The 11,008-nt window shown below is 40.9% G+C and overlaps 1 pseudogene; it reads left to right on the plus strand.

Moving 5' to 3' along the window:
- LOC103445674 (hyoscyamine 6-dioxygenase-like) overlaps positions 1-11,008 on the plus strand; it is a 61,136-nt pseudogene that overhangs the window by 36,172 nt on the left and 13,956 nt on the right.

Genomic DNA, 11,008 nt, shown 5'->3' on the forward strand with positions numbered 1-11,008 from the left:
ATTTGTTTATTTTGACTTCTAACCACAAATTTAATGTAACACTTAACCCAAAAAAAAAAGTGAGTGATAAGTTGGTGAATATTGCAAGTAGTCCTCTACTACAGTGGTGGATATGAGTGTTGCCCTTGCAATACTGCGTGGATTCGAACCAACAAATCTATTGTTTGACCCAAAAAAAAAAAAAAGATAAGCTGGTGAATATTAGGTATCCTTTGTAGTTTGTGTGCCAGGTTCAAAATATGGGAGATGGATCCCATCCAGATGTTGGATATATATCAACAATCTGTGATAATTTTATATATGCTAATAAATAATAAATACGAATAAATATTGAATAGAGTATGAACAACGAAATAATTTAAAACAGAAAGATTGAAGATCGAGATTTGCGTACCACAATGTCCTTGAGACAGAAATTCGTCCCTACTCAGTGCTTGTAGTTCTACGGATGTCTACTTCACCAGGATTTAACGATCAAGTTAGAATTCCAGCACCGGAAAACTGAACTTCTGGAGAACTTCTGTGTGGTTCTCTTAGAAAGGATGTTTGAGATTGTAGAAGAAGAATATTGATTTTCTGTATACTAAATGTCATGCAGATAGATGTATATATAATAGAAAGATGCATGTTCGCAACAGGTATGAGAATGAGATGTGTCTGTTGGGAGACATCTTCTCCAAAGGGGTGCTTTGCTCTGTGTTCTTTCTGAACTCTTCAAACTTCATCTGAAATGATGAGTCTGTTGGTAAAAAACAATTAATTAATTAAATTCGAAATTAATTAAAAATAATTAATTAAATCTGAAAATAATTAATTAAATAATTTAATTATTAGAGCCCGAGCCCCAAAGCTCAAGGCCCATCTTTTGATAATTAATTATATATTAATTATATATATTTATATATTAATTATAATTAATTACCAATTAATTAGTGCACCTCAAAGGTGAGCCCAATTTTATTCTCCAAACCTATTAATCCAATCACTTTCTATAAAGGATAAAGCCTTATAAAGTGATAAAATCTTTTGGGAATGGTCAATGTGGGACAAAGAAATTTCTACTCAAACTATTCAAATTTCCAACAATACCCCACATTTGAGTTGAAATTTCATTCAAACTCCAACAATTACCCCACATTTGAATGCAAATGTAAATGCAAATTGATGATTAGGCTGCCTAAAACTGAGAGAGAATAGACATGATATGCATCGAGTGAAGTGTCTTTTGGACTTGAACTTACCCTAGTGAAAACATATCGGGTATACTTGGTGATGCAGTAGATGTGGAAGATCTTGAACTGTCCACCGCAGTAGTAAACTGAGACAATATGCTACACACATATCATGTCTGCCACACGTAAATTCATACGGCTGTGTTCATTTTGGTCCTGAACAAATCCCGGATTTCGTAGGAGCTTTAGAGAATTTAGCCATATCAATTCTCATAAATGTGGCCCCATTTACTCCTACATAGGTGACATTAATTAAGAATAGTCTGCCATATTCCTCTTGATAACAAGATATTAATGTCATTAAATGTAATAAACATAACCCCTCAAACGTCAACAGACAATACACATTTTATCATAAGAATGGGTAAGTTGTGTGTTCAACTTTTGAATCAAACTTAACCAGTTTGCCTATTGAACCTAGACCATGGGATCTCCAATCAGCTAGGTTAGGTTTCCGCCCAGTTCGATTCATTGAATTGGCTTAAGACCCATTCCCCTCGATGTAAATAATATTTGCTCTCTTGGTAGACCTTTTGTCAAAGGATCAGCTATATTTTCCTTTGACTTTACATAATCAATGGATATTATTCCATTGGAGAGCAACTTCTTAAGAGTATTATGTCGACGCCTGATGTGACGTGACTTCCCATTGTATACATGATTTTTTACCCTTGATTGTGCGGTCATACTATCACAATGTATGCATATAGCCATTACCGGCTTTGGCCACATTGGAATATCCTCCAGAAAATTTTTGAGCCATTCGTCTTCTTCGCCAGCCAAGTCTAAAGCTATAAACTCGGACTCCATGGTGGACCGAGCTATACATTTCTGTTTAAAGGATTTCCAAGATATTGCTGCACCTCCCAAGGTAAAAACATATCCATTTGTCGACTTGGATTATGTAGTGTCAGAAATCCAAATGGCATCACTGAAGCCTTCTACAACAGGTGGATATTTTGTGTAGTGTAATCCGTAGTCAAGTGTATTTTTCAAATTTGAGTCTTGGTGTAACTCTATGGTTATGGGAAAGCCTTCACTTTGTCTTACATCAGGTCTAAATGATGTCCTTGCTCCATCACACATATCATTTATTGCTTGGATATATGTTACTCGTACTCCTTTCTGCTCTAGAATCCTCTGAAAAAAATTCTCTTGAGACTCTATCATACATTTTTTCCAAATCTATAAAGACCATGTGCAAATCTTTTCGTATCTGTATTGTTCCATCGATCTTCGTAAGAGATGGATTGTCTCCATCGTTGAGCTTCATGGCATAAACCCGAATGAATTCTTCGAGACCCGTATCTCCTGCCTCAATCTACACATGTAACTCTTAAATTAAATAAGATCTAGAATTCATATCTGAGCAAATGTAGATACATAATAACTAATATAGTTCTTAATATAACTTTGTCGAAGTTTTTACCATTAGTGTTTGGTGATTTGTTTTTTTTTTTTTTTTTAAATCCATGCATGAAACAATTCATTGAATCCAAAGACTTTTCTAAGCTCTGGCAAGTGCAGAAGGAAATCCCTAATTAAAAATCTTTGATTCTCGCACTAATAATGTTCTTAAGATATGCGTGCTGCTTCTAAATTGCAGGAGTTATAAGTAAATGAGAGAAATTTATGAATAAATTGATGGCTTGTTTAATTAACACTTCACATATTGTTGAATACAAAAACAACAACAACAAAGCCTTTTCCCACTAAGTGGGGTCGGCTATATGAATCATAGAACGCCATTGCGCTCGGTTTTGTGTCATGTCCTCCGTTAGATCCAAGTACTCAAGTCTTTTCTTAGGGTCTCTTCCAAAGTTTTCCTAGGTCTTCCTCTACCCCTTCGGCCCTGAACCTCTGTCCCGTAGTCACATTTTCGAACCGGAGCGTCAGTAGGCCTTCTTTGCACATGTCCAAACCACCGGAACCGATTTTCTCTCATATTTCCTTCAATTTTGGCTACTCCTACTTTACCTCGGATATCCTCATTCCCAATCTTATCATTTCTCGTGTGCCCATACATCCCACGAAGCATCCTCATCTCCGCTACACCCATTTTGTGTACGTGTTGATGCTTCACCGCCCAACATTCTGTGCGATACAACATCGCTGGCCTTATTGCCGTCCTATAAAATTTTCCCTTGAGCTTCAGTGGCCTACGACGGTCACACAACACGCCGGATGCACTCTTACACTTCATCCATCTAGCTTGTATTCTATGGTTGAGATCTCCATCTAATTCTCCGTTCTCTTGCAAGATAGATCCTAGGTAGCGAAAACGGTCACTTTTTGTGATCTTCGCTAGATTGTTCCGGTCATTAGTGTGGATAAGTATATAAATGGATAGAGATAGGAGAGCAAATACAAGATGTACGTGGTTCACCCAGATTGGCTACGTCCACGGAATAGAGGAGTTCTCATTAATTGTGAAGGGTTTACACAAGTACATAGGTTCAAGCTCTCCTTTAGTGAGTACAAGTGAATGATTTAGTACAAATGACATTAGGAAATATTGTGGGAGAATGATCTCGTAACCACGAAACTTCTAAGTACTGGAGTGTGGTATCATCTTGACTTGGCTTATCTGTCTCATAGGTAGATGTGGCATCTTCTCTGGAAGTACTCTTCCTCCATCCAGGGGTGGTATCTGTAACTGGTGGAGATGAACAAGGTAATGTATCAATTTCACTTGAAGCTTACTTGTAGTTTCAGGCTTGGTCAAGCGCGATACAAACCATGTAGTAGGAGTCCCCCAAGTCGCCGAGCTAGGGGATCTGCTGAAGGAGGTGACAGACAAGGTAAGCAATCAGAGCTCCGGCTGATTGTTCACATTCTCCCTATCTTGAAGGCAGCATGAAGGATAAAGAGAAGAAAAATGAGAAGAGATGATATGGGATACTTTTGCTTTTGAAGAAGTAACTTTCCACAGGCTTATTCTTGAACTGGGCTGGAGGGTTTTCTGGTTTCCTCTAGAGTATAAGGCCGACTGAAGAATTTGAGGGTCAAAACAAGTCCATCAAATCTAGTGTACGTTCGACCCTGCTGATATGGGATACTTTTGCTTTTGACAGAGTAGTGGATGTATCGGCACGTGTGCTGTTACGCTTGTCTCCACATGCTTCCTTGTATCCTTCTCACTTGCCCTATCTGTTCCTCAGGCAGATGCGGTATCTTCCCTGGAAGCATAAGATGTTGAAGATGAGTACTCGAGAGCAATGCCAGGTAAGTAATCAGGTAAGGGGTTCCAGGCAGTCAGTTCCTGGCTGGAGGCTTGATTCCAAGTGCTGACTGATTGCTCTCTTTCTCTTTGTCTTGCAGGTAAGAACAAGGCCAAAAGAAAAGACAGGAAAAAAACATGATATGGGATACTCTTACTTTTAACCCTGATGATATGAGATATTCTTGCTCTAGTATAGCTTGTTTACAGAGGTATTATCGGGGGGAAAGAAAGCTGAATATTTCGAAAGGCTTCGTTGGGAGTGCCCTCTCAGATAAGAGGAAGGGTTGAGCATTTTTGTAGGTCTGCCTGTCCGTTGGGGATGGAGGTCGACATATATAGGAGTCTCCCTAACATAAAGTAATAATGCTATTCCTTTACCCTGCTTGGTCATAGTACGGTAGTGGGAGCTGCCAGCTTCACATGTTTTAACTCTGTCAGAGCACTTTGAAAAAGTAGTCTGTGGTATCTGGAAAGCTGATGTTGCGTGTGAAGATTACAGACAAGTTTTATCCAAGGAGATCCAGCTCTTGAAGTTGGGAAAATGGTGCCTCTTTGGTTTTCGAACAAGCAATCCTGTCGGGGATCTGGCTCTCAAGATTCGAAGAACGATGCCTCTTCGATTTTTGAGAAAGCAATCCTGCTAGGGGTCTGGCTCTCGAGATTCGGAGAGCGGTGTCTCTTCAATTTTTGAGAAAGTAATCATGTTGGGAGTCTGGCTCTCGAGATTCGAAGGGCGGTGCCTCTTCGATTTTGGAGCAAGCAATCTTGTTGGGAGTGTTTTCTCGAATGTGAGTAAAGGTTGGGCATGTTTGCTAGTCTACCTTGCCACGAAGCACAGAGGTTGACACACACGGACTTTCCAATTATCCAGCAGTGGTACTATTCCTTTACCCTCTCTTCGATTTTTGAGAAAGTAATCATGTTGGGAGTCTCGCTCTCAAGATTCGGAGGGCGGTGCCTCTTCGATTTTGGAGCAAGCAATCTTGTTGGGAGTGTTTTCTCGGATGTGAGTAAAGGTTGGGCATGTTTGCTAGTCTACCTTGCCACGAACCACAGAGGTTGACACACCGGGACTTTCCAATTATCCAGCAGTGGTACTGTTCCTTTACCCTTGTGGGTAATAATATGGTAGCTAGACCTTCAAAATTTATGTGTCTAAACTTTGTTCGTGTTGTTTCTTTGCTATTCTTTTACCCTTCTTGATCAGAGCGATGTAGTGGGAGCTGCAAGCTTCACGTGTCTCAACTTTGTCAGAGAACTTTGGCAAAGTTATCTGTGGTACCCATGAACTATTGTTGCGTGTGGGAAGTGGGTGATTGAACAGTACGATTCATGTGCTTTCTACTTCGCCAGAAATCTTCGACAGAATGCCCATAATTTCCGCAAAGCTGAGTACGTGTGACAGGTGCTGACAAGGCTGGAAAAGTAGGTGCCTCTTCGATTTCTGAGATCGGCCCTCGTGGTCTCTGAGCAGCCCAGCTTTTGAGAAAGCAAGCCTCTTCGATTTCTGAGATCGGCCTTCGTGGTCTTTGAGCAGCCCAGCTTTTGAGAAAGCAAACGCCTCTTCGATTTCTGAGATCGACCCTCGTAGTCTCTGAGCAGCCTAGCTTTTGAGAAAGCAAACGCCTCTTCGATTTCTGAGCAGGCGCCTTTTCGATTTCTGAAGCTTCGTCGAGTGCAGATTTTTATAGGGGCTGACATTAAGTTCCAAAGCACACTTGAATATCCACCAGTAGAAGCTCCATTCTTGCACTTCTAAGATCTTGATTTGTCCGACCTCTTCTCTCTTCAACACCTTTGAAAATGTCTGGCCCCTCCAACCGTCGTTTTGACTTGAACCTTGTTGAAGAGGCAGCCCCGCCTTCTCCAGACAACATATGGCGCCCATCCTTCGTCTCCCCTACTGGTCCTCTTACCATTGGGATTCCGTGATGAAGAATGATATGACCGCTGCGGTAGTGGCCATGAACCTTCTCACTCCCAAAGATAACAGACTACTTTCCAAACGGTCTGATGAGTTGGCTGTTAAGGATTCTCTGGCTCTCAGTGTTCAGTGTGCAGGTTATGTGTCTAATATGGCCCAACGCCTATTTGCTCGAACCCGCCAAGTTGAATCATTGGCGGCTGAAGTGATAAGTCTCAAACAGGATATTAGAGGGCTCAAGCATGAGAATAAACAGTTGCACCGACTCGCACATGACTATGCTACAAACATGAAGAGGAAGCTTGACCAGATGAAGGAATCTGATGGTCAGGTTTTACTTGATCATCAGAGATTTGTGGGTTTATTCCAAAGGCATTTATTGCCTTCGTCTTCTGGGGCTATACCGCGTAGTGAAGCTCCAAATGATCAACCTCTGATACCTCCTCCTTCTAGGGTTCTGTCCAGTACTGAGGCTCCGAATGATCCCCCTCCGGTGCCTTCTCTTTCTGGGGCTCTACCGACTGCTGAGACTTCTCCTAAGCAACCTTTGTGAAGGCTCCCTCTTGTTTGTTTATTTTGACTCAAGTATATGTACATATTTGTAACTTAGCGGGGATATCAATAAATAAGCTTTCCTTCATTTCAACGTATTGTGTTAAATACACCAAAGCCTTCTTCGCTAAGTTCTTTGAATTTTCTTTTGTTGAAGCTTGTCTGTTGAATCTTTGTAAGTGGAGCATGTAGGTTGAGGTAGTGTTCCCTTAATTTCCCGAGTGAGGAAAACTTCTCGGTTGGAGACTTAGAAAATCCAAGTCACTGAGTGGGATCGGCTATATGAATCTTAGAACGCCATTGTGTTCTGTCATGTGTCATGTCCTCCGTTAGATCCAAGTACTCTAAGTCTTTTCTTAGGGTCTCTTACAAAGTTTTCATAGGTTTTCCTCTACCCCTTCGGCCCTGAACCTCTGTCCCATAGTCGTATCTTCTAATCGGAGCGTCAGTAGGCCTTCTTTGCACATGTCCAAACCACCGTAGCCGATTTTCTCTCATATTTCCTTCAATTTCGGCTACTCCTACTTTACCCCGGATATCCTCATTCCTAATCTTATCCTTTCTCGTGTGCCCACACATCCAACGAAGCATCCTCATCTCCGCTACACCCATTTTGTGTACGTGTTGATGCTTCACCGCCCAACATTCTGTGCCATACAGCATCGCCGGCCTTATTGCCGTCCTATAAAATTTTCCCTTGAGCTTCAATGGCATACGACGGTCACACAACACGCCGGATGCACTCTTCCACTTCATCCATCCAGCTTGTATTCTATGGTTGAGATCTCCATCTAATTCTCCGTTCTTTTGCAAGATAGATCCTAGGTAACGAAAACGGTCGCTCTTTGGTATTTCTTGATCTCTGATCCTCACCCCTAACTCGTTTTGGCCTCCATTTGCACTGAACTTGCACTCCATATATTCTGTCTTTGATTGGCTTAGGCGAAGACCTTTAGATTCCAACACTTCTCTCCAAAGGTTAGCTTTGCATTTACCCCTTCCTGAGTTTCATATATCAACACTATATCGTCTGCGAAAAGCATACACCAAGGAATATCATCTTGAATATGTCCTGTTAACTCATCCATTACTAACGCAAAAAGGTAAGGACTTAAGGATGAGCCTTGATGTAATCCTACAGTTATGGGAAAGCTTTCGGTTTGTCCTTCATGAGTTCTTACGGCAGTCTTTGCTCCTTCATACATATCCTGTATAGCTTGGATATATGCTACTCATACTCTTTTCTTCTCTAAAATCCTCCAAAGAATATCTCTTGGGACCCTATCATACGCTTTTTCCAAATCTATAAAGACCATGTGTAAATCCTTTTTCCCATCTCTATATCTTTCCATCAATCTTCGTAAGAGATAGATTGCCTCCATGGTTGAGCGCCCTGGCATGAACCCGAATTGGTTGTCCGAAACCCGTGTCTCTTGCCTCAATCTATGCTCAATGACTCTCTCCCAGAGCTTAATTGTATGACTCATTAGCTTAATACCCATATAGTTCATGCAATTTTGTACATCGCCCTTATTCTTGTAGATAGGCACCAAAGTGCTCGTTCGCCACTCATTTGGCATCTTCTTCGTTTTCAAAATCCTATTGAAAATGTCAGTGAGCCATGTTATACCTGTCTCTCCCAAAACTTTCCACACTTCGATTGGTATATCGTCTGGGCCTACTGCTTTTCTATGCTTCATCTTCTTCAAAGTTACAACCAATACTTCCTTCCGGATTCTACGATAAAAAGAGTAGTTTCTACACTCTTCTGAGTTACTCAACTCCCCTAAAGAAGCACTCATTTCATGTCCTTCATTGAAAAGATTATGAAAATAACCTTTCCATCTGTCTTTAACCGCGTTCTCTGTAGCAAGAACCTTTCCATCCTCATCCTTGATGCACCTCACTTGGTTTAGGTCCATTGTCTTCTTTTCCCTTGCTCTAGCTAGTTTATAGATATCCAACTCTCCTTCTTTGGTATCTAGTCGCTTATACATATCGTCATAAGCCGCTAACTTAGCTTCTCTCACAGCTTTCTTCGCCTCTTGCTTCGCTTTTCTATACCTTTCACCATTTTCATCGGTCCTATCCTTGTATAAGGCTTTATAACATTCCTTCTTAGCCTTACCTTTGTTTGTACCTCCTCATTCCACCACCAATATTCCTTTTGGTGTGGGGCAAAGCCCTTGGACTCTCCTAATACCTCTTTTGCTACTTTTCGGATACAACTAGCCATGGAATCCCACATTTGGTTAGCTTCCCCATCTCTATCCCACACACACTGGGTGATTACTTTCTCTTTGAAAATGACTTGTTTTTCTTCTTTTAGATTCCACCATCTAGTCCTTGGGCACTTCCAAGTCTTGTTCTTTTTTCTCACTCTTTTGATATGTACATTCATCACCAACAAGCGATGTTGATTAGCCACGCTCTCTCCTGGTATAACTTTGCAATCCTTACAAGTTATACGATCCCCTTTCCTCATTAGAAGAAAATCTATTTATATTTTTGACGACCCACTCTTGTAGGTGATCACATGTTCTTCTCTCTTCTTAAAGAAGGTGTTGGCTAAGAAGAGATCATATGCCATTGCAAAATCCAAGATACCTTCCCCATCCTCGTTTCTCTCCCCAAAACCATGGCCACCATGAAAACCTCCATAGTTGCATGTCTCCCTGCCCACGTGTCCATTTAAATCTCCTCCTATAAATAACTTCTCCGTCTGAGCAATTCCTTGCACCAAGTCTCCAAGGTCTTCCCAAAATTTCTCCTTCGAACTCGTATCCAACCCTACTTGAGGTGCGTATGCACTAATCACATTGATAAGTTCTTGTCCTATTACAATCTTGATTGCCATGATTCTATCTCCTACCCTCTTGACATCTACAACATCTTGTGTCAAGGTCTTGTCCACAATGATGCCAACACCGTTTCTCGTTCTATTTGTGCCCGAATACCATAGTTTAAACCCTGAGTTTTCTAGATCCTTTGCCTTACGACCAACCCACTTAGTTTCTTGTAGGCACATAATATTTATCCTTCTCCTCACCATAACTTCTACTACTTCCATAGATTTTCCCGTCAAGGTTCCTATATTCCACGTTCCTAAACGCATTTTGCTCTCTTGAACTCTACCCTTCTGTCCTAGCTTCTTCACCCTTCCCCGTCTAATAGGATCAAAGTACTTCTTTTGTGTGTCCCGTGTAAAGTTGATAGGAGCATATGCTCCCAAACAACTTTGAGTGGAGTCGTTCGAAAAGAAGTTTCTATAGCCCCCTTGCTCATTTAACACTGCATCCGGGTGCCGATGGAGATACAGCGACCCTTGCTCACTTATCACTGTGCTCGGGCCACACAGCGCGCCACTTACGGGTGACGCCGTAGCTTTAGCGCGATTTCGTTCTGGATTCATTTTCATAAGGATTCGACGTAATCATGGAGTGCTGGTTGTCGACTACCTGACGCCCTCCCCCTCCTCCTTTATCCGGGCTTGGGACCGGCAATGTAAGATAAACTTACACGGCGGAGTTACTTCACATATTGTTGAATACACCTTAAATTTGTTTTTTAATTAAAATTTATCATAACACATGCCACATTCCTTCTCATAACACCCTCACACCTCACACTTTCAATATACACCCATAATTTTTACCTATATTCCACACTCTTCATATATTAATTGACCCATTCTCCATCAAGAACCAGCCACAATTCTTTTTCTTCTTCTTCCACGCCACAACAAATATTGATTAATGATTAAAGAAGCAACATTGCATGGTTACTTATCGAACCAAATGGAATTTCCATTTTTGTTTTATTTGGTGATTGATGTAACAATCACCAGCACTTGCAACCAGATTAAACCTTTCTCCATCGGAATATCCTCTTTCTTCATTGGAATCACTTTTAACTTCAATCGTGTATCCCCAGAAACATAATTGAATTGGGATACACAAATTACAAAATAGAATAACATATAGATTATAAAATATTAGAACATATTAAAAACATGGGAAACAAACATATAATAAATATTCATCCAAGTATTCAATAAGTTTTTTACAATTTATCGAA

The sequence above is a fragment of the Malus domestica genome, chromosome 10, assembly GCF_042453785.1.
Source record: "Malus domestica chromosome 10, GDT2T_hap1".
In the NCBI taxonomy this organism is placed as follows: Eukaryota; Viridiplantae; Streptophyta; class Magnoliopsida; order Rosales; family Rosaceae; genus Malus; species Malus domestica.